Source organism: Halichoerus grypus, chromosome 1, assembly GCF_964656455.1.
Source record: "Halichoerus grypus chromosome 1, mHalGry1.hap1.1, whole genome shotgun sequence".
In the NCBI taxonomy this organism is placed as follows: domain Eukaryota; kingdom Metazoa; phylum Chordata; class Mammalia; order Carnivora; family Phocidae; genus Halichoerus; species Halichoerus grypus.
In genome coordinates, this window is record NC_135712.1 from 29438303 (window position 1) to 29462707 (window position 24405).

A 24405-nucleotide genomic window follows, 5' to 3' on the forward strand; every position below is an offset into this window, starting at 1 on the left:
TGACCTGAGCTGAAGGCAGATGCTTAATGACTGAGCCACCCAGGTGCCCCAAATGATCCTAAATATTTTAATATAATCTTAATTAAAATATTATTGTGCTTTATAATGAAAACTAAAACTCTGTTTCTGAGATGTCTTCAAAATTAATAGTCTATACATATATCACGAGGAGGAGCGCCTGGGTGGCTCAGTTAAGTGATCCTTGATTTTTTTTTTTTTTATTATTAACATATAATATGTTATTGGTTTCAGGGGTACAGGTCTGTGATTCATCAGTCTTACAGAATTCACAGCACTCACCATTGCACATACCCTCCCCAATGTCCATCACCCAGCCACCCCATCCCTCCCACACCCTTCACTCCAGCACACCTTAGTTTGTTTCCTGAGATTAAGAGTCTCTTATGGTTTGTTTCCCTCTCTGGTTTCGTCTTGTTTCATTTTTCCCTCCCTTCCCCTATGATCCTCTGTCTTGTTTCTCAAATTCCTCATATCAGTGAGATCACATGATACTTTTCTTTCTCTGATTGACTTATTTCGCTTAGCATAATGCCCTCTAGTTCCATCCACGTCATTGCAAATGGCAAGATTTCATTTTTTTGATGGCTGCATAATATTCTATTGTGTATATATACCACATCTTTCTTATCCATTCATCTGTTGATGGACATCTGGGCTCTTTCCATAGTTAAGCTATTGTGGACATTGCTGCTATAAACGTTGGGGTGCACGTGCCCCTTCGGATCCCTATATTTGTATCTCTAGTGTAATGTAGTGCAAATGTACAAATCAAATGTAGTGCAAATCTCTAGTGCAAATTGTACCCACTAGTGCAATTGCTGGATCGTAGGGTAGCTCTATTTCCAACTTTTTGAGGAACCTCCATACTGTTTTCCAGAGTGCCTGCACCAGCTTGCAGTCCCACCAACAGTGAAAGGTTCCCCTTTCTCCACATCCCTGCCATCATCTGTCGTTTCCTGACTTGTTAATTTCAGCCATTCTGACTGGTGTGAGGTGGTATCTCATTGAGGTTTTGATTTGGATTTCCCTGATGCCGAGCGATGTTGAGCACTTTTTCATGTGTCTATTGGCCATTTGGATGTCTTCTTTGGAAAAATGTCTGTTCATGTCTTCTGCCCATTTCTTGATTGGATCATTTGTTCTTTGGGTGTTGAGTTTGATAAATTCTTTATAGATTTTGGATACTAGCCCTTTATCTGATATGTCATTTGCAAATATCTTCTCCCATTCTGTCGGTTGTCTTTTGGTTTTGTTGACTGTTTCCCTTGCTGTGCAAAAGCTTTTTATCTTGATAAAGTCCTAATAGTTCATTTTTGCCCTTGTTTCCCTTGCTTTTGGTGATGTTTCTAGGAAGAAGTTGCTGTGGCTTGATTCTTGATTTTGGCTGTTCTTAATCTCAGGGTGGTGAGTTCGAGCCCCACATTGGGCTTCACACTGGGCGTGGAGCCTACTTAAAAAATATACATATATCATGAGGAAATTTTGCTAGAAGCAGTCCTAAGGTCTCTGGGCTTAGAGGGGATTAAGTAGATATTGGTTATTTCTAGCAGTTATCTCAGGTGGAAAAGATAGTTTGGGAAGGGGAAAGATTTATTATGAAGCAAAGTTTCCAATAAAGTCATATGGAATAGTTAAGAATAACTAGAAATGAAATTCAGGAAGAAAATTACATTATTTCCATTGAAAGTGTTGACACTATGTATCATCAAAAAGGTGGTAGATTATGCATCAATGACTTATCTGTGACCTTGTCACTTAAACTTTCTAAAGTTTTACATGAAAGAGAAATAAGTCTCTTGAGAGGCCAAATAAAATAAAATTCACCATAATAATGTACGTGTAAACTCTAAAATCTTCATATAAGTGGTAGTTGTTGGAATTATTACATTGGTGTAAAGAAAGTCCACAGTAAACATGTCAAGCAAATCTCAGAGGGAAGGCCGTCTTCAGTGATTCTACATTGAAAAATCTTTTCCATCTAGAATGCTCTATAAAGGCTGGTTCCTGGTTGCAAGAATCTTAGTAAGTGAGGACTCTTTTGAGTTTACCTTTTCTTTTAAGTTATCTGCCACTTCATTGGTGTCTACTCTTACATTAATGATTACCAGATTCATTTTTCTAATCCTGAATTTCCACCCAATTTTACCATCCTATTGGAGATTTTCTCCTAGTTATTCCAGTACTTCAATTTCTTGGTGTTCCAAATTGGACTCATTGTGTTTACCCTGCAAAACTGTTGTATCCACTTGGCTAATAGACATTTTGTTTTCCAAATTGGTGAGCACAATTAATTTTCTCCCTGATACCTAGCCCACGGTAGTAGGCAACCAATTAACCATTTAATAACTAAGCTATTTTGAAGCTCAAGACATAAGCTAGAATCAACGTTGATAATGTCGAGAATTAAATCGTTTTATTGTTACTCCGATATTGGCTTATATGAAATTACTTTGCTTTTTTTTTTTTAAAGATTTATTTATTGGGGCACCTGGGTGGCTCAGTCGGTTAAGCATCTGTCTTCAGCTCGGGTCATGATCCCAGGGTCCTAGGATTGTACCCCACGTCTGGCTCCCTGCTCAGCAGGGAGTCTGCTTCTTGTTCCCCTCTGTTCCTCCCCCTGCTTGAGATCTCTTTCTGTCTCTCTCAATTAATAAAGTCTTTTAAAAAATTTTATTTATTTATTTTGGGGAGAGAGAGAGCGAATGGGGAGGGCAGAGGGAGAGAGAAAGAGAGTTCTAAGCAGACTCCTCGCTGAGCACGGAGCCCAAGGCGGGGCTCAATCTCATGACCCTGCGATCGCAACATAAGCCAAAACCAAGAGTTGGCTGCTTAACCGGCTGTGCCCCTCAGGTGCCTGACATTACTTTGCTTTTGATGATTATATTTATTTTTGATCTACCAAGGCACTGAAAATATAAGGCACTGGATACACCTCTATTTTCAGGTAGTATAGAAGAGATTCCATTGCTACACTAATAACAAAAATACAAAGAACTCTCTTTTAGGGATAAGCTATCAAATACTATTAATGCTTTTCAATACATACAATTTCTCTTGAATTATTGGAGTGAAGGAATTCACTTAAGGGAAATTTCCTTCAACAGGAAAAGCTGTAAAAATAAAGCCTGTAGTATTCTCACCTCAAAGTAAAACTGTAAGATCAAATGCTTTCACTGCACCAAAAATTATAGACAATTTCTGTAGGTCTGCAATGTGCCTTGTACTTTTAAAGGTACTGGGGATAAAGTAATGAACAAAGATGGGCCTGTCCTTTCCCTTGTGTAGCTTGTAAGGGAGGCCCAATATAAACACATAAATTATTTATATTTTATTTTATGGCACGTTATGATAGGACTATAAAAAATGTGAAGCAGTGCAAGGTGATAGAATAATAGAGGCTGCTTTTCCTAATAGACTGTCCGAGAAGATCTTTCTAAAGGGAAACTTCAGATAGACGCTTGGGTGAAGTAAGAGGCACATCATTTAGGAAAGAATACCAGGCAATAGAATTTGCAAGACCTAGAGATGGGATCATTCTTGACATATTTGGAGAAGAGCGTAGATGGCAAGTGAGACTTAAAAGCAGAGGGAGCAGGAACGGATAGATAATGAAGTTAGAGCTTGAGGCAGAGGCCAGATCTCTTACGACCTGGTAGGTCACAAAGAGGAGTTTGGGTTTTGTTCTGTATGTGTAGGAAAGTCATTGGATTGTTTTAATACAGAGAATGGCTGCAGGGGCGCCTGGGTGGCTCAGTCATTAAGCTTCTGCCTTCAGTTCAGGTCATGATCCCAGGGTCCTGGGATCGAGTCCCACATTGGGCTCCCTGCTTGGCGGGAAGCCTGCTTCTCCCTCTCCCACTCCCCCTGCTTGTGTTCCCTCTCTCACTGTGTCTCTCTCTGTCAAATAAATAAATAAAATCTTAAAAAAAAAAAAAATGGCTGCACTTGAATATGTAAATTTTGATGTTACAAGTATAAAGAGGGATGGTAGTTAAACCTATGTGATTGGCTATCACTGGTTTTCAAACTCTTTGGTCTCAGGACTTCTTCACATTCTAAAAAATTATGTAGGACTCTGAAGATCTTCTGGTTATTGTGGATTTTATCTATTAATATATATTGATTTGAAGTTAAAACAAAGTCTCAAAATATGTATTAATTTATTTAAAAATAAGAATAATGAGCTCTTTACATGAATATGATTTTTTATAGTCGATAATTATATTTTCCAACATAAAAAAATAGTGAGGGAAAAAAGGGTTTGCTTAAATTTATGCATATCTTTTCAAATGGCTTCCTTAATAAAAGACAGCTGGATTCTTACATCTGCTTCTACTTTCATCTGTTGAGATATCATTTGCCATGTTGCCTTTGGAAAACCCAAGTGTGTAACTGTGAGGGAATGAAATAGTTAAAGCAAAGTGACATCTTATTATAAAAAATGTTTTGACCTTTAGGATCTTTTCAAAAGCTCTCAGGGACCCCTAGGGGTTTCCAGACCACACTTTAAGGATCTCTGACTGAGAGATCAATTATAGAGAAGAGACATCTGATCTAGGACAGTCCAACATTTCGAGTACTAAAGCAAAGAAAGTTCCATAAAATGTTATCTTTAAAGCATGTCTATTGTTCTGTGCAAATATCTTTTGTGAATTCCAGTTTTCCATTTGGACAGCATATTTTTCTTCCTAGGGTCACGCTTAACTTTTTGTTGACTATAAAGAAATCCATACACATATGCCCTAATTCTAATCCTTACACATATGCCCTAATTTATGGCATAAGCTGTTTTTAATAATGAGAGCATAATTTATAGGTAAGCAGAGCTCAATCAAAGGACACAGGGACCAGTACTAAAATAAACAAAAAGGGCATATTCATATATCTTAATTTCCCCCATTTACTAGACGTTTAAAATTTCTAGTGCACAGGATATCACTGGTTCTTTTTTGTGATCTGTGATATTACAATACTTGTCAAAGAGTATGTGTGCAATGCTTATAGTTTGAATGGATTAGTTAGTTCGAAGGGGGCCTACTGAGCAAGTTGTTCCCAAGAAACAATTAAAAATGAGCCACTATGGGTAGCTGCATACGGCTGTTCCTGAGATCCCAGCTCTAATATCATAAAAAATTAAGTACGTGAAAATAAAATAAAATCTAATAACAGTTTGTTTTTTTTTTTCATTACATCTGGAGGTGAAACTAAGGATCTCAGAAGATTCCCAACCAAAGTTTGGGACAAAAGCTAAAGAGAAAAAGTTACCCCATTAGCATAACCTGATAAATTACAGGTCATTCATTTAAATTTGAACTTAAGATAAACCATAAGTAATTTGGGGTGTTACTCTAAAAAGTTATTTGTGGTTTATGTGGAGTTTAAGTGGGCATCCTGTACTTTGATTTGCTAAATCTGATAATCCTGTGTTAGGATTACTTTGGACATATGAGAGTAAGACGCACTTTCTGGAAATGTTCAGTGACCTACTTTTATTAGTCCATCAAACAAAGCCAAGGAACTAAGAAGATAGATTAGTAGGGCTAAATGTTTCAGCAGTTGGATAAAGAGTTTGGGGTGGAGTATTTTTTCAACAAAAAGAAAAGAAAGGAAGCTAGCTTTTAGAGAGATGAAATTTTCTGTTCTTAGATGTGATTTAAAAAAAAAAAATACTTAGAAGAGTTAATCCTATGTGAAATGAGAAGAAAACCAAGCATAAGTAGAATAGGCCATGTGTAAGAGAGAGCACATGCTATAGAATTAAACTGTATTCAAATATACCTGATAAAGCAAATAGGAGAAAGGACAATACCGCAGGAAGCTAAACTAGGTCCTCTTCTCTGAAAAAATGGTAGGCTCATGTGATTTGTGGAGGGCCTACTCAAAATGAGACGGTGTAGATGCAAATAGGAGTTATATAACCTTTTTAGCAGTCATATATGCAAGAAAAATCATTAAGTTTATAAGTGAGGTAAAAAGTAACAGAATTATTCCCAAATATGTGATAAAGACATTAAAAAGTACCATGACTGACAGAACTCCAGAGTCATGAGAGACTCGTTAGTAGGTTCTAAAGGAAGTTGCTAATGACTAAGAAAAGCTGTTAAACAGACTTTACAAATCTCCAAAGAACTAGAACAGGCATTAAGGAAATCTTTAGGTAGGTGCAATATAATAAAATTCAGACAAAAAAGTTTAACTGTGGTAGGGTATAAAATATCAAATACCTTCACGATTTTGAATATTTTTTTAAAGAAACAAGAAAGAAAAGACCTTTCTACCAAAGGTCACTACTATGTCAAAACCTTAGAATCTTTTAATAACATAAGCAGCTGATGGGATTCAGGCTTACGTGACAAAAATGCAATGACTATAAAATATTTTTTTACATGAAAAAAAGGTGTGGGCTATTTGAATTTGGCCTATAGTTCTGGTTGTGTGCTTGAAATTAAAGTCCTATCTGTGGCATCCCAACTCTGCTGTGGTCATGTATTTGGGGCTACTTCCTCGCAGTGATGCTGTGGTGTTTACTTGCCAAATTTTCTCAAGACCATCTTTCTGCATATTCAGATATCAGGGCGTGAAATTAATCATCTAATGGGTATAGGTAGCCCTGAAATTCAAAACAACAGTATATGAAAAGGACTTATTCTGATGGTAGCTCAACTGAAAATGAGAGAAGGGGATTTCTTCAGAGGAAAAGAATATTAGCAAGGAACTAATATGTTTATTTTTTGTTTGTTAAAAATAAAGTTCCATTACCTTGAAGCCAGAAAATAGTTAAAATAAAAATAGAAGTGATCATGGAAAAATTAATAAAACTTTATCATTGCTATTTTTTTTGGTCAGCTGGGCTTGGTAAGCGTTCAGAAGAATCATGGCATTTGATTAGTGCCTCATAAATATTTGAAAACCTGTAGCACTTGAAAACATTTCTAATGTATACATTTTTTACATGCTGTAGCATGCTAGCTTAAATAATTACATATCAGGGAGCTCCAAACAGACCATAATGTTTTTCAAAAAGCAACATTCTTATCACACACTTTGAAGTGAGTTTCAGTGTGACACTATATGACACTGCTTATTTAGAGGAGATAATGTTTTCTTTTATAATGTATGACACATTTTAAAACTTTTTTAAAGTAAAGAAATAAGAGAAACCCAGATACTTTTTGACTGGTTTTCAAAGTAAGAATAAACAAAACTTCTAAAATATTATAAAACCGATGTAACAATAAGTAAATAAATAGGGGAAATTTTGGTGTTTGTTTTTTATTTCTTCAAGGGAAAGAAAAATAAATAGCATATTTTCTTTCAAAATCATAGTTGGGGCACATGTCTAAAGAAAAACAAGTTCAGTGTTTTCATTGGATTTTCTAATATCTTTCTCTAGCCTGGATTCTTGCTTGGCTAGCCTGATTCATGTGTGACATAACATACATCACTGTCCAGAGTATGCTGTGCTATTGTTTCTGCTTCTTGGTGCAAATGTTGAAAAGGCCCTTGGGTCAACCTGCGGCTCTTTGTACATTAAGTTCCTGTGCATCCTGCTGGGTACAGGGCCTGCTACTGTGGTTCTGTCTCTGTGTCCCACGTGCTATGATATTTTTGTACTAATCGAGCCCTCAGATATCTCCTAGATGGCAGCGTGGTCTGCCACTGGGATTTTTCTCTGAAAAGGTAGCAATAAGCACATTACTACTTGTATTGTATATCTGTTCCTGTGTAATAAACCACCCCCAAATTTAATGGCTTGAACCAATGCCATTTTGCTCATGATTCCATGCGATAGCAATTTGGGCAGGACTAAGCAAGGATAGCACATCTATGCTTGACTGGCTGGAGGTTTTGGCTGGAGAGCTGAGCTGAAGCTGGTGGAGGTTTTGGCTGGAGAGCTGAGCTGAAGCTGGTGGAGCCAATGTGGACTCATTTTCACGTCTGGGGCTTGGAGGCTTGCTGTCCACTGGGATGCTATGGTTCTCCATGTGGACTCTTTCTCTATCTGTGTTCTCTCATCTTTTAGGGCCTGACTCCCTGTGTGTCCTCTGTCTCTAGCAGGAGAACGTGGGTTTCTATATGTGGGAGTTCAGTTCCAAAACAGAAAGGAGAAGGTAAAGGACTTAAGCTCAAAAGTCCCCAAACCATTTCTGTCCCATTCCTTTGGCCAAAGCAAGCCACATGGGCATCCCAGATTTAAGGATTGAGAAAATAGATTTCACCTCTTGATGGAAGGAGTGACACACTTTATAAAGAGGCGTAGGCATGTTCATTAGTAGGTTGCTTTTAACCCTCTGCCACACTGCTTTTGCAAATGACTTACAGTGGCCTTTGAAAAAGGACAGTTGTGCGTGATAGCATTTTCCTTTGAGTGAGGCAGAAGCGTGAACTTCATGTTTTTCTCCATGTGATTTCTGGACATTTTTTTTCTTGAAAAAATTGTTACCTGCTTGTTTGTGATTGCAATATTAAGTAAAAAAATCGTTGGAAATTTCATTCTAATCTCTTTCTCCTCAAGTAGTTCAGCTCATTAATTCAGGAGAACCAAATGCTGTTTTTATTGTATTTCTTTCTTTTTGATAAGAACGTCACTTAAACTGATTTTGTATGAAAAGATGTGGAGATTTGGGTTATATTCCCTTGGAGCACACTTAGAACTGAAAGAACAAAATTGGAATTCCCTTTTTGCAGTAGGAAACGCTGTTCAATACTTAATAACTGGCGTTGATTCTATTTGCTGGAATTGGGGAGGGAGTGTGCAGAGAAGTACTTATTTTGCAGATAAATTATGCAATTCTACTTCCCAGTTTGTCTGATAAGTTAACTTTTTTGTCTCCCCAACTTCAGTCTGTGTTTATGTGATGTGGTGTCATTGTTTTGCTTAGTGCTCTTCAGTTTCTTCCCATGGCATGTAGAAAAAGTGAAAATTCCTTTGTGTGACATTGAAAGCCCTGATCTGTTTCCAGATATAATTCATCATGCCCAATCTCTCGACTTATGCCCCAGCCAATCAAACTGCCTGCAAGTCTCCCAGATTACAAACGGGGGCAGACCTGTCAGACTTTATTTCAACCCTCCCTGTTGAAGCCTTTTCCTTTGGTCCCTGAGTTATCCCACCTCCTCCCGAAAATCCTGCCTCAGGAACACTGCTACTCTTTCTAGACTTAGCTCAAGTATTGACTCAAGAGAATCTTCCTTAGAATTGCCTCTTCTTATGTTGAAATGACTGTTTTATCTCATGTTTGCCAGTTTCCAGACTTCCATCCATTTCTGTCTTTGCAGCTAAAGCGTTTTACTGCATTAATTATTTACTTGCCTTTTTCTACTAGACAACATGCAATATACCCCCTTTTTTCTCCCTGAATCTTCTCTTCCTAAACCAATGCCTGCCATATGTTTGGTATTTTAAAAATGGTGTTTGTTGAATTAATGAAACTATACTAAAATCCTTTTTGATATTAGCCTTCCCCTAGACAAGTGCCAAGGCAGAAACATGAGTATTATCTCAGCATGGGTTATCCCAGTATAATTCAGAACAGATTACTCATGTATGATGGTCTGTTTTTTAACGGAGACTTGAATATTAGAGGCTGAATGTGTTCAGTCTGAAGATGTGCGAGGCTGGATTTTCTCATCTATGCCATAAACTAATCAGCAGACTGTTTAAGAGCAACAAGAAAATCCCTTTCTTCTTTCAGAAGTCTGTGAAGACAGAGTCTTTGATGTACTTGCTTTCCAAGGCATACGTTAGTTGAGAGCAGTTAAATAAAGGAATGTTGACTCCACAAGCCATATTGCACAGAGTATGGTTCACAGAACTGTACCTTGATGTGTCACATAATTCCCACATGCACTTGCAAGTCTGTGCTCATTATCAATTGGAACTGATCTCATCCAAAAATGACAGTTCTGATTGAAACTTTCATTTGATCCTACAAGTTGTATCTGAGGCCCAGAGAACTGGCAGGTTTTTTAGTGCATGTGTCTCCCTCACTCTCTACCACATACTTAGCTACCCCTTTTTACAGAAAAATACACCCCCCAACTCATTGTGTTACCGTAATGTCTCTCAAAAGATTACTTTCTTCAAAGTTATTTTCCTTCCACTTAAATTTCTAAAGCTAGTGTCAGGCTGGTAAATCCTGGAGCTGAAAATAAAAGATCAGTTGATATCCTTTATTATAAACTACTTCACATTTCTCCAAGGTAAAGTTGGTATAGTAGAAAATTATACATTTGGGGATCAGAAAGAAATTAGTTCAAATTTTAACTGTGCTACTTTTTAGCCAACTGTGTTCTTTTCCTTTTTAGTATCTGCTTTCTCATCTACGAAATATTCTTTATCCGTACATATCTCCATTTACCCAGAAGGTCAAGATAAACCTTGCTTCCATTTGCTTTACAGTATTTAGACATTTTACCATGATGTATTTAGTGATGCTTGCTTTGTAGTTTAGTCATTTGGACTGCTTTAGGAAAGCAAGTTATTTTGCTATCCTCTTTGTTATCTTCTGATTTCTGTTCCCTATTTTTTATTGAGATTTTCTTCTTCCTTCTGGTAATAGGCACTCACCCCCTTCCATTGTATCCCAGTGGGCCTTTGAAATTAATCCTAATTATAAATCCTGCTTATTGAATAACTCATTCTTTAGGCCATGTTGGTTCTTTCAGCATGTATACATGTAACCTTTTCTGTGTGTCAAGCCTTAGGCTAGGCACTGGGGATAGATTGAAAAATAATATAGAATTTTCCCCTGCCTTCCTGGGACTTATAGTCAATCAGGGAAAAAAACAAAATAATTTTATAAATTATTTTAATTACCACTTACATAAACATAAAAATGGAGTGAGATTATAGACAAAATTCCTGGACCAGTCTGAAAAGATGGATGAATTTTTTTATTTTAAATGTCATTGAAGCTGAGACTTTAAGAATAAATAAAGATTAGTCTCCTGGAAGGGGTTAGAAAGAAAGTGTGAATGAATAAAATTAAATCGGAGATGAAATTAGGGAAGAAAAATGGATCAAAATGTGTAGAGCTTTGGAAAAGTTATTTTAAGTTTTAAAATTTTAGTTTTTCTGAAGGGAAACGGGAAGACACAGAAAGGTTGCAGCAGGAGAGTAACAATATCTCTTTTTTAAAGTTATTCTGGGGTCGCCTGGGTGGCTCAGTCAGTCAAGCGTCTGCCTTCAGCTCAGGTCGTGATCCCGGGGCCTGGGATCGAGCCCCGCATCGGGCTCCCTGATCAGTGGGAAGCCTGCTTCTCCCTCTCCCACTCCCCCTGCTTATGTTCCCTCTCTTGTTGTCTCTCTCTCTGTCAAATAAATAAATAAAATCTTTAAAAAAAAAAAAAGAATAATAAACCAGGTAGCTCACTTTTATATTTGTATATGAAATCTTAATAGAGAATGCCGTTGTTTAGATGAAACTTACAAGTGCTTAATAGCCCCTCCCCCTGCTCGTGCTCTCTCTCTCTTTCTCTCTCTCTCAAATAAATAAATAAAATCTTAAAAAAATAATAAAGATATTCTGGTTTGTGTGTGTGTGTGTGTAGAATGAGAAAAAAAAGTGTATACTGCTTGGGAAAGAGCATGTAGAAGAAGTCATGCATAGAATTCTGCAAGTTAGTTTTGCAAATATATGTGTAGAGCTAGAAGACATAGCTGGTGTAGATATAAATTTGAGTTACTGAAGCCTGTAATTAAAAGAAAGCATGGAAGTAGGTGAATTGCCTTGAGAGAATATATTGCAGGATGAGTGATGAAAAAGGAATCATGAGGTACTCCAGCATTTAAAAGTTGGGAAGAGAAGTAAGATCTGGTAAAGACCAATCTCGATGCAGAGGTTAGAGAGGTGTGAGGAGCATCCTGAGAATGGAGTTCATTGTTTGGTGAGTACTATGATAATAGCCCTCTTGGGGATTGGCTCAGCTGAAAACACCTGCCTCATAGAAGTTGCACTTTTCCCAAGAGGTGGCTGCAACCAATGAATGCTTAATTTGGGTGTATTAAGACCCAGTCCATTCTCCAACTTGGGCTGGGCCTTCATACCACTTTGGAGTGTCATCTCAGCTCCAGATATCCCTATGGGATGAAACTGGAGAAAGATTGAAATAGTCATGTTGAAGAGTGTTGGATTGAGTTGAAAGAGAAGTACTACAATTTTCTGATGCAGCTTTGGGAATCCAATGGTAATGAATATATACTGGTACAAATTTAGGCAATCAAATATTCTTCTAGTTGCTTTCTTGTCTAATATAAGTGCCATGCATTTGGGGTTGCTTGGTAAATGGTGCTTGTGATGAAAACATCTGTTTTTTTTTTTTTTTATTCCCTTAAGAAAAAGCCATTCAAAGAAACTTTCAATTACCTTCCATTAGAAAAGAGCATACTAACAAGCTTAATAAACATTTTTTCTGTTGCAGAGTACTTCCTAGTAAGTCTCATCCTTACCACACCTGTCCATAGGGCAAAAAGAAGGAACACATTTGACTAATAAGTGAAAAAGAGTTCTTTGTGAATTTATAATAATAAACATATATATATATATATATATATATATATATACTTGTCAGTCTAAATTTATCCTGTTGAGCTTCTGTAGTTAGAATGTGACTGAAGAGAAAGAATATATATGTATGATACAATGAATGGTTTCAAGAAATTTATTTCCATAGAGAATGTGGGTGTATGGATGGCTCATTTTAATCAGTATCACATGACACCCAGGTGCCCCAAGACTGTATTCATTTTAATTAAAAATATTATTTAACGGGGGGGGCGGCGCCTGGGTGGCTCAGGCGGTTAAGTGTCTGTCTTCGGCTCAAGTCATGATCCTGAGGTCCTGGGATTGAGTCCTGTGTCAGGCTCCCTGCTCAGCGGGGAATCTGCTTCCCCCTCTGCCCCTCCCCCTGCTCGTGTCCTTTCTCTCTCTCACTCAAATAATAAATAAATAAAATATTTAAAAAATAAAAAAATAAAGCGAATACAGTCTTAGGATTTTGTTGTCTTTTTGTGCAGAGAGAAAATTTCTGGAGCTTATTTTTAATACTTGCTATTCGACTTACTAAATTTATAGATTTAGAAAATTATCCTTAGACTTTTCATTATTAGTCTTATTTATAAATCTATAAATGTTACAGATGTTGTCATTATGTTATTTTAAGGGTTTTGAATAATATGTAATCTTTTAACAAATGTAAAATACATTCAAATATTTTAAATTTTATTAATAAATTTATATAACTTATTTTAAAATGCTTCAATTTTCTGACAGCTGAATTCTTTCCAATTACCTAAATAACCTTTGTAAGTCTAACAAATATAGTGAACCAAAATTTCTTCTATTTATTCTAAAACAATATGTGAACAGTAAGATATCAACTAAAATCCTAAGTCAAACAAATTTTTAATTCCATATTTTAAATTTGAAATTATGACCTATCATCTGGCATTTCTAAATGTAATATATTCTATTTTATTTTAAGTTCTTTAATTTTCTCTACCAACAAAATTTCTCTGATAATTTTATTCTTCAATAAATATGGTAAGCCCCCAAATTTTGCAAATATTCCAATATTATACATGATAATAATAACAAATTTAAAATAAAATATCTATATTGACTGTTCCGGGTTTTTTCGTTTGTTTATTATTTTTGAGATACTAATACCTATTTAGAGTTGATGTCAGAGACTCCAGACCTCAAGGAGGAAGTCACATAGCCCCTAGTCCCTTGGACCCAATGGGCACAGATTTTCTGATTCCCCTGTTCTCAGAATTCTGCCTTCATACCCACATTGTTCCCTTGTTTGTATATTGAATTATTACTTTAGCTCTTAAGAAATATACATATTTTTTCCAACTAAATTTGAAAACTTTGTTGGAAACTCAAGAAATGTCTTTTTCATCTGACTTTAAAGAACTTTGAACTAGATGGAGTTTTGTATTCTTTCATATCCTTAATACCACAAAACATAGATATTAATATCATATGAATTAAAATCTGTATATATCTTACAGCTTTGTGTGACTTGGGCTTAAAAATTATAAGTTCATTCTATTGACATTTATTTAATTATTGCTTCTGACATTTTCTGTGGATTGATCCCCGCATTACTGGCATTTGGAAGGAGAGGATGCTGTAATTTCGCTGGTAATGACAAAGACACATTGCCATTCATTGACATATGATTGTACTTCAACTTTAAGAGATGTGCAGGTAATGCTTTTGGGTTTTTTTCACCATGTTAAACCTCAGAATTGTCAGCACGAGGGCTGGTGTGTGTGTGTATATGAGAGAAAGAAACAGAGAGAGGTAGAAAACAAGAACAAACATGGTTATTATTCTGAGACTTTACAACCTTAAGAGAACCAGAAAATCTTTGGCAGGCAACAATTGATGAATGTCTTCCACAGTTAATTAACCTCGAAGAAATACACACACATGCACACAGAGAGTAAAAAAAAACAACTCAGAATATCCTGAAGTGCCAGAAACAAATGAAAGATGAGTTAATTTTATCCAAACTTTAAATACAGGCATTTTGTGTTTTTGAGAAAGTTGGGTAAAGCCTTCTAAAATGATTAGGTTGTAGAAAGGATAGAATACCTGGTTAGTAAACAGTAACGTGATTTTAAAGAAAATGAGCAAAAAGACTTGATTTTTAATGTGTGATACCCAGGTGTATGTAAGAACTTTGATAAAGATTGTCTTTTTAAAACAGTAACAGATGTTTCCAGGTGTGCAGAGGTATGTATGAATATGAGGGATTAAAACAGAAGCTGAGCAGAAGAGCAGTGTTACTATAGAAAATATATTTGTTTAAAGACTATGTTCCACTTAGGAAGTGTTTTAATGCTGCATTGTATACATACAATTATTCACACCTGCCTAAGTGTTTTTTGACTTTCACAAAATTTAGATTCATTGCAATCCTATTTTTACACTTAATATGTGGTTTCTGAATCTTGGAAATGAAAAGGGATGGAACATCCAAATATCTAAAATAATGTCTTTGACTTCTAAGAAATTACTAAAATCTTACACATTAAAGTGTTGAAAGTACACCCATAATTCTAGTCTGTGTGTCTGCCCTAACAGACCATAGCACCATAGATTTTTTGTCTATTAATGTACAGCCCTAAGGAAATGATGCCGTTGTGCTTTTAGGTGTCGTATTCCCTTTTTTCCTATTGTTCCCTGGAATCGTCCTTCCTTTTCCACTTGGAAGTGTGTCATCTTGGACCCTATAGCTTTTATTGTTTCTCTTTCATCACTGCTTTGCTCTTTCTCCAGTGCTGAGTTGTGGTGGGGGTTACTACAGGTGAGAAAGGGGGGAAGGCACAGCCCTGAAGCTACTGACTACCTGCTGTGAGGCCTGAAAATCATCCTTCGGGTTATAGAATTTCTCTTAGTCCTTATGAGGTTTGACCATCTACTCTCCAAAACCATGGTGGGGAAGAGCTAACATTTATCCCAGCCTTCCTGGATAGCTCAGCCTTTGATGATGGAAGCCCTGAAGTGCAGACCTTATATTCTGGTCAGCTCTTCAATGGTGGAAAACAAAATAATACTTATTTCCAATACACTCTGGCTTCCATTCAAGGCTCCCAGAAGCAGTCGATTAATTGGTTTAGGCTGTGGTATCATACTAAGCGTGGAGTAGACATCAGCGGGGAAATGGTCTCTCCCCTTTCGGAATCCACATTATCGTGGGACTATGTGAAGATTGCCTTTAGAGCACATTGCCCTACTGTGGTTCTCCTCCACCCCATGTGTTTTGTCTTTTCTGTCTCCCTAATTTATTGCTTCATAAAATTACATCATGATGTTGAGTGCTGGTGTTTTATACCCTAAGGCTGCATAAAACAGTATTTTTTTGTATCTCTCTACTAGTGCTAATTATAAGTGACCATTTTATATGTAGGTAGGGGTAGTGCCTAGGGAGTTGGAGGAGAAAGAAAGGAACATTATGTTGTTGTCATCATGGGTGGGAGTGGACAGCATGAAACTCCTCTCTAGCTGCTCATCTGCATTTCTTCCTTAACAAGGGTAAATGCTGAGAAAGGCAGCCAAGATGTGGGGTCTGAGAGCATGGACTAAAAACTATGACAAAGATATAATGGAGTGGACAAGTACAGCATTCTTCCTTCAGTGATCTGCATTCTTTCTAAGCCTAGCCCCTACCACCTCCAAGGGACAGGTTTCTAAATAGAAGAGAAGCAGTGTTTAATTAAGAGCATATCAGAACTATTCTTCATTGCTGTAACCTCTGGATAAGTTCTCAGGCCTCGCTAGAAGATGTTGGGTGACATTTACTACTGCTGTTATTATAAAGATTTACATGGGAGTGTGGGGCTCAGTTGAACTTGAGGGTGGGGGAAAATAAATCATAGGGATTCATTCATTCATCAAATAGGTTTTGAGTCTCTATTATGTCCCTCCACAGGGCTTTAGCTTCATGGAGCTTGGAGCATACCGCAAGAAACAGACAAATTCAAATAGGAAAGTGCATAAGTAAAATACTTATAAACTGAGTTAAGTTCTGTGATTGAAATACTGGGGTGAGGGGGGGAAACTACATAAAAATTGCATGTTGTGTTAGAGAAACTTGTTTTAGAAAAGATGGCTTAGGTAAGCTGTCTCTAAGGAAATTGCATTTAAACTGGGACCTAATAGATTTGGGTGGGATCAGGCGTGTGTCCTCTGTTGAGATAAATAGGATAGGCAAAGACCCTTAAACTGGAAAATTCCTAGGCTGTTTGAAAAACTGATAGAGGCTGAGTTGGAGGTGGAATAGATATGAGAGCAGAAGTCAAACAAGCAATTTCAGTTTTATTACAAACTACGTATGAGGTCTGGAAATATTTAAGAAATTAAATTTTTTCTCATCCTTGAGAAAACATAATTTTATTTTCATCAGAATCTTGTTTTCGGGGTGCCTGGGTGGCTCAGTCGTTAAGCGTCTGCCTTCGGCTCAGGTCATGATCCCAGGGTCCTGGGATCGAGCCCCACATCAGGCTCCCTGCTCGGCGGGAAGCCTGCTTCTCCCTCTCCCACTCTCCCTGCTTGTGTTTCCTCTCTCGCTGTGTCTCTCTCTGTCAAATAAATAAATAAAATCTTAAAAAAAAATCTTTTTTTCATAAACTCCTTTTACATTTTATTGTCACATAAGAAAGCTGGCCCTCTACTGCCCCCGTGTGGCGGACTGCTGCATTGCACGTGTCGTGCTTTTTAGGGCATGAAGTCTTTGGGAAAGAGATTGTTTTGTGTATTTATCTTATAAACAGGGAATGGCAAAATAAATAGGCCTACAAGCCACTTATAGATTTTTCAGTCTCCGTCTGAAAAATATTTCTATTTTTAGCCAGTGTACATGAATAATTTCCCAGTCAAATCAGCAAATGCTTTGGATCCTTCACTTGACTGCTTTATAACTGATGATTTTTTTTTTTTAAAGATTTTATTTATTTATTTGACAGAGAGGGAACACAAACGGGGGAGTGGGAGGGGGAGAAGCAGGCTTCCCGCCGAGCAGGGAGCCCGATGTGGGGCTCGATCCCAGGACCCTGGGATCATGACCTGAGCCGAAGGCAGACGCTTAACGACTGAGCCACCCAGGCGCCCTATAACTGATGATTTTACATGTCAAGTTGCCTAATTCTGTTTCCAAGTTAAACATTTGCCACAGATTTATTTTGGAAAATATTGAAGGAAGTTTTGTTGCTCAAAATTAGGTACTCTCTATCTGATCCTTCCTTCCTTCCTCCATTTCTTCTTTCCTTTGTCCTTTTCTCCCTTCTTTCTTCAGGCAGCCATTTTCACCACAAGTGTTTTCCCACAAACTGTTGCCTTTGTGCTTTATGGAATGCAGTTGCTGGACTTTCTCTCCCATTTCACTCTATATTAGAGCAGGCCCAAAACCCTTTTCTGAGTAGACTCTGAGTTCTGACTGCCAGTATTGCCTTGTTTCTATTTTTAGTCAGAAACTGAGTGGTCTTCTGCTCAGGCTCATCCTTTTCAGGTTCCTTTTTTCCATATGGTGAACTTGTACTCCACACCATTCAGTTGATTTTTAGAGGGTACAGTTCTGTTTTAAATGGAAACAGAATTACAGTTTTCCTGGTACTTGTCAGGGACCATAATCTCAAATTCACTCCAGTCCGATACCTTTCAGACACTTGGCTAAGAGAAATAATATTTATGGAAGATGGCCGGGAGGAAATGCAGTCATCCATTTTGCCATATAATCTAAAATTTATTTCAGGATTAAGGGAGACCAACAGAGAGCTGCCTAACTGAACCCGCACACAGTCAAGCACAATGGCTTCTTTCTGAGCTGTGCTTTGCCATCATGATGAAATATTCTATGAGGGCCGAGAGTAAAATAGTTTCTTTTACTTTATTTTGGCATTTCTCCCAAATAACTGGCTTGTTTTAGGTACATTCTTGCTACCAGTTATATATTTTCTGCTTTCCTCATATCAATTATGAAGGTCAATATCAACATCAAATTTGTGTTCTACCTTGATTGCACGATTTGTCAAGGCATGCATTTGTTCATTAGCCACATTCCTGGCACCATTTTGCTTTCATATTTTTATTTTCCAAAGATCTCTTTAAAGAGTTTAAATATTTTATCTTGCTGTATTGTATGCATCTGTAAACAACGTAAAAGCATTTGGGAGCAAAGTGATATACAAATAACCATAGGGTCTTTATTGATGCTCTACTTAATTATAAAAGTTATTTCTTGGCTGAACAGTCTGTAACTTAAATAAGTAAGAATTAAAACAGAATATACTGTAATTCCACAAGGACTTAAGCTTTCCCCCATCAAATAACATGGATTTTAGAAACCATACTAATCCTATTTCTCAGTGTAGAAAGATTGAATTTGTGGACAATTGGTGCATTGATTTTCCCTATGAAAAATATTGCTAACTAGAGAGAGAGGAGAGGAAGAGTAAATTGAGAAGGGCCAAAATATTATTTTTAAGATAACATTTGAGACAATACATCCATTAGTTAAAGCTGATAACCCACCACATCCTCCTCTTTCATAGTGAGCCAATCTGGTGAAAGGATCAATACGTGTTTGGGACATAGAGTTTTCCATCAGGGAAGGTTGGCACGCACACTGTGTGTGGGTGAAGATGCGTCTTACCACTTAGGATCTGGATCTATGGTCTGGTTCATTGTCCAGCATAATCATTCTGGGAGTTTGAGTGATGATGAGCTTCAGGGATAATTACATTAAAATGCTTTAACATCATGTAAGCACAATATAGTAAGATGTAGATCTTTGCAGTGCCCAACAGTCTAGCCTTGGATTCAGTCTTGAAAGCAGAGACAGTATGCCTGTGTAGATCATATCTGGAAAATATGTGCATTCTTAGACCTCGGTTGATTTCTACTAAGAGGTAGGTTCTTTTTGTCCATGACCTAATAATCACATCTGCAGATTATTATACTCTTATTACAACAGAGAATTCCAGGCTTTTTCTATATCATTAAGGTTATCTTACCTAAAATATTGTTAAGACGAAGACAAAGGCTACTATTGGCACTCAGGTTTATGTTGCAGACTAGACAGCAAACAGTGGTAGGCCAAAAAATTCCGTTTGTGTATAAACTGCAACTGTTTTTACTTACTGTTAAAAACAATAGGGAGTAAGTAAATGTTTTTGATCATGTGAGCAACACCTTGAGCATGAGAAAATTGTAACATTTATCCTCTGCTGGTGAGATTGCCAATTGTCAAAACTGGTTTGAAAAACAATTTGGAATTATACATTTGAAGATGCTAATGGGAAAGTCTTTTTGACCTTAAATTTATAAACATCCATTCCTGGATTATTCTGTCTACATGTTCTTCTCTGAACTTAATTCATAGAAGTCATTGTCCAGCGTTTCCTAATTCCTGACACTTTTTTGTCAAACAAGGAAGCTAGGTGTCTCTCTGCCCTGTGGCTGTCATGTTGCAAACATTTCACTTCTGGCAGCATCGAGTCCATCTCTGGAAACCAGTCTTTACTTCTGCTTCCTCTCTCAGTCTATTAAAAACCGATCCAAAGATGTACCTCTTTTTCTTAACCCTGCGCTGAGACCCAAGCATAGCAGGTCACTGATTAAATGGACACAGAATGGTTTCCTGACGGCAGTTGGTAGCTGATGCTCGCCATTCCCTAGGTAGGAGGGACAGTCAAGGCTATAAATATATAAACACCCACAGACTGATTCCTGTCGCTGGGGAGGCTCTTGCAGTGTCTGTTTCTCCACCAGGTCCTGCAAAGGCTGTATCCATGCGGTGTTCTCTCTCTTCCCTACAGATGCCCAGTGGCTCCAATTTCCAGATCTGCCTTATCTTTGTAATTTCTTCCTTTTCTCCTACAGCTGACTTCTTCCAACAGAGTTCAGTAAGTAAAAGGGAATTTACAAAAACCTTCTCTAATAATGTAGCTATGATTTTTTAAAAAAAATTCCTAGCATTCTTAAAAAAAAAACTCTCCAAAACAATTCCTAACGTTCTTAAAATTTTCATTAGACAGGAGAAATAGAAGAACAATCAACAATTTCTACTAAATAGCTCTTCCTTGTAGCCTAGTTATATTTTAAACGTGTAAACTTGGTGATATATTGATAACGTGATCATTTTATCATATATCATAGATCATGGGTTGAGTTTCCTTCTTTTCTTTCTTATTTTATCGTAAGTATAACTTTTTTCTCCCTAAATATATCTTGTACTGTTGTTTCTATTTACTTGTTCTTCCAATTTACAAAAAATAACTAAACAAACACAAGAAAAGAATTATTCACTTATTCAGTGCCTAGTATGAAAAATAGCAGTTTAAGTTCTTTGAAACTCTAACATATATTTTGCACATCTGTTTTTTTTTTTTTTTCGTTTTCCTAATGAAATACTTTGCTATATAGCCTTGCACATATCACTACAATTTTAAGAGGTTCCAATCCACAGTCCATCTAAAGGACCAAACTGCCTCCCACATCTCAGTGAATTCAACTGATGAAATAATTTCAACTAATCAAAGAATAAAATTCTACTCTCTGGAGACTGTTTTCACGTATTTGTTAAACATGAGACTATATTATAAAAAGGTTTTCAAGGATTCTCTTAAGTATATAGATCAGTGTTTCTACAGCTAAAATGCCTAGAATAAGTGTGGATTATATTTTTAAGTTTTGTCAAATATTGCAAATTAACAGTATAGAAGAAATGTTTGATTTATGCAACAATGTTTATGAAATTTTGGTGGGGCCTTAAAAGGAGTAAGTATTTCAGAACAGACCTGGTTCACTTATATTGTATGTATGATATTATCCTTTCATATCATTAGGTGCCTTGCACTTTATTTTTTTAATTTTTATTTTTTAAAGATTTTATTCATTTATTTGACAGAGAGAGACACAGTGAGAGAGGGAACACAAGCAGGGGGAGTGGGAGAGGGAGAAGAAGGCTCCCTGCTGAGCAGGGAGCCTGATATGGGGCTTGATCCCAGGACCCTGGATCATGACCTGAGCAGAAGGTGGACGTTTAATGACTGAGCCACCCAGGTGCCCCAGTGCCTTGCACTTTAAATCTGTGACAAACCATAACAAATTTTTAAAGAGGAAGTATTATTATAAAATGAATTATGTGTAATAATTTAACTAAGATATCTGTTTAAAATTACATTGACTAAAGACATTAACGAACATCATGATATGGAATTTTAAGTTTTATATCTTTATGGAAAAATGCCCTAAGACATACCTTTCCATACTTGATTGATATTTTTCACTTGAATATTTAAAGATTATACTTAATTAAAATAATAGGGCAACCCTCATAGTAAAGGAATCCTAATTTGGCGAGGTGAGATGCATTAATTTAGTTTAAATTAATGTAAAATATTTTATTTGGATTTAGTTCTATAGGCCCGATAGAGAAAGCGTGGAAATGACTCTAGGGTATTCTTAACATATTAGTGGGTAATTCCCAGGTGTAGGTGACACTCAACTTAGATATATTCAACCCACCTTTACAATCTGAAGTTATCCCCACATAGTGGGAAGTGTGGCCCGGGAAATCCAAGTACTTACCAAGTACAATCCATTAGGATTGATGAATTGGGTTGGTAACTTAATACATTGGTGTTTCCATGGTAATAACCTCAAAATCAAATCCTTATTTGCTGAACCAGAGGAGCAGATAGTGGCTGAAGGCATATCTGAAGCTGGGTTATAAGGCAAGCTGTTATTTGAAGCATTTATTTTTCTTGAAACATTTCTAGAACTCTTCTCTAAAGGAAACATTGATTAAGGTGACAGTAACCACAATGGAAATAATGTGGGAAACCTATTACAGCAAATAGTTATTATCCACAATATTTACAGTTTCTAAAACCGATACACAGAAGTTGTGTTTATTGAGTACCCAATTTTTAAAGTTGCATTAAAAAAATTAACAGAAAATTCCTGCCTGTCAACCAAAGAGTTGCAGTGAATAGAATGGCATATTCACCAGTATTAGATACATTTGTGTATTTTTTTTTTTTTTTCAGAGACAGGATTTCTTCTTGGAAAAGAATGCTTAAGTACTTTCCCAAAGCCATGAGACTTGAACCTAAGGCCCTCCCCATATCTGAATGTCCTCTTCTGCCCATCCCCACCTCTGGGACAAACGTGTCAAGTTACTTCTTTTGGGGAATAAACTCCTAAAGTAGTAGACATGAGAGTGAATTCAGACAACATTTCAGAAATGGTCATTCATTGTTATTATGGCTTTCATTTTTTGATCAAAACTAACATACTTCTAGTTGTTTTCTCTGTGAGATTATGTCTTCTTTTTAGTTTATATTCCTAGGGGTCTATGAGTATAGATCCCTAATAACTATTTTGACAATAATTTCAAACATGAAAGCTTGAAATGCATTGCCATCACAGAAAGTTGGGGGGAGAACTTATATTTCATGAGTAGCCATCTTGATATGCTTCTTTATGCATGACCTTACTACGTCATGTGTGCTGTGTCCTTAATTTCTTGAGGTGAAGTTTGGGGAAATAAAAAACCTGGGGACATATTATTAAGCTGATTATCAGTTTGAAAGGGCAGACTTCATTTATTGTTACCACAGCTTTTTAAAACAAACTTTATTGACTGCTTTTACTAATTCAGTTTTTGGTGGCTTTTTCAACATTTTGGGATTAAAAACACATATTTAGAGAGGCTAAAGCAAAAAAAAAAAAAATAGAAATTGTGAGCCCATATAGTGTAGTTGTAATATTGACTCTGTAATATAAAACCTATATTATTTAAGTTATGTGGTGTTTTCTTTAAAAATTGGTGATAAGGAAGAGTCTTGTTGGCTGTATTTAATTTTAACTATGTTCTAAAAGAGTCTCTAAAATAAAATTGAAAAAGCGCACATACTTTTAAAATGCTGAAGCTCTGTTACTTCTTTATAAGGGTGGTTAGAAAGAAAAAGAAAAAATAAAGTCCTTAAATGTCTCTCCAGCATTGAGGCAATTGCCTTTAAAATATTTAGCATACATTTAAATTTGCTTTTTGTAGGAGCTGGGGTACAGCTATAATAATGGGGTCGGGGATGTCCATGACAACTTAAAGAGGCAAAAATCCTAACCATACTTAAGTAAATTATGAATTAAGAAGTGTTAATGCGTAGCAGTTTAAATTCTGCAAATTGATTTACTAAAGACTAGCCTATAGTAGAAGAAAGTATAATGTCGGATGCAGTAAATAGCAGTTTTTGGACATATAATGTGTTCGGAGTGCACAGTTCCAACTCCCACACCCCATTAAAACAAAAAAAGATAAAAATTATGTCTTCACAACTGTGTGTGTGTGTGTGTGTGTGTGTGTGTGTGTCTTATTGACCTAAATATTCTATTTAACTCTGGGTTTCCCCTCATTTTCTAAAGACCAATTAGAGCCAAAAAAAAAAAAAAATCTTAAAATATTTTATCATGAGAATCTGGATTCCCTTTCATTGTATGTAAGGTTTTAAGTTACCATCACTTCTCTATTTCTGTAATCTTCTTTTCTTCATATTTACTTCAGTCTGACATTACTTCTGTGCGGGCTTACTCGTTTGTGTACCCGCCGCCCCGCTATACCTTGTCTGGAACACAGTAGGAGTGCCTTGCACACATGGGGACCCTGCCTTTTGGCGACCAGTACATGTTCTTTCCTTCAGTAGTCCAGTCTATGTGACCTTGGGTCTCTAGGAGGATCGTTAGGAGGAACAAAGCCTAGTGCCTAGAGATGTTAGCATTTGGAAGCTTTGGAAGTTTAAAGTTCTTTTAATGAGACAGACATTCCCTTTAAATTGCGTAAAAATTCCTTATATTGACTCTATAA

At 36.6% G+C, this 24405-nt stretch overlaps 1 protein-coding gene across 4 annotated transcripts in view; it reads left to right on the forward strand.

Annotated features, from left to right (window-relative positions):
• ROBO2 (roundabout guidance receptor 2) overlaps window positions 1-24405 on the forward strand; it is a 1625448-nt gene that overhangs the window by 93248 nt on the left and 1507795 nt on the right. Inside the window, exon 1 of one of the 4 annotated variants that reach the window (XM_078059122.1) lies at window positions 20310-20440. The exons of the other annotated variants lie outside the window; for them this stretch is intronic. The gene's annotated coding sequence lies outside the window, so the exon portion shown is untranslated. Of the gene's footprint in view, window positions 1-20309; window positions 20441-24405 lie in introns of those variants that run through there. 4 annotated transcript variants of the gene reach the window in all.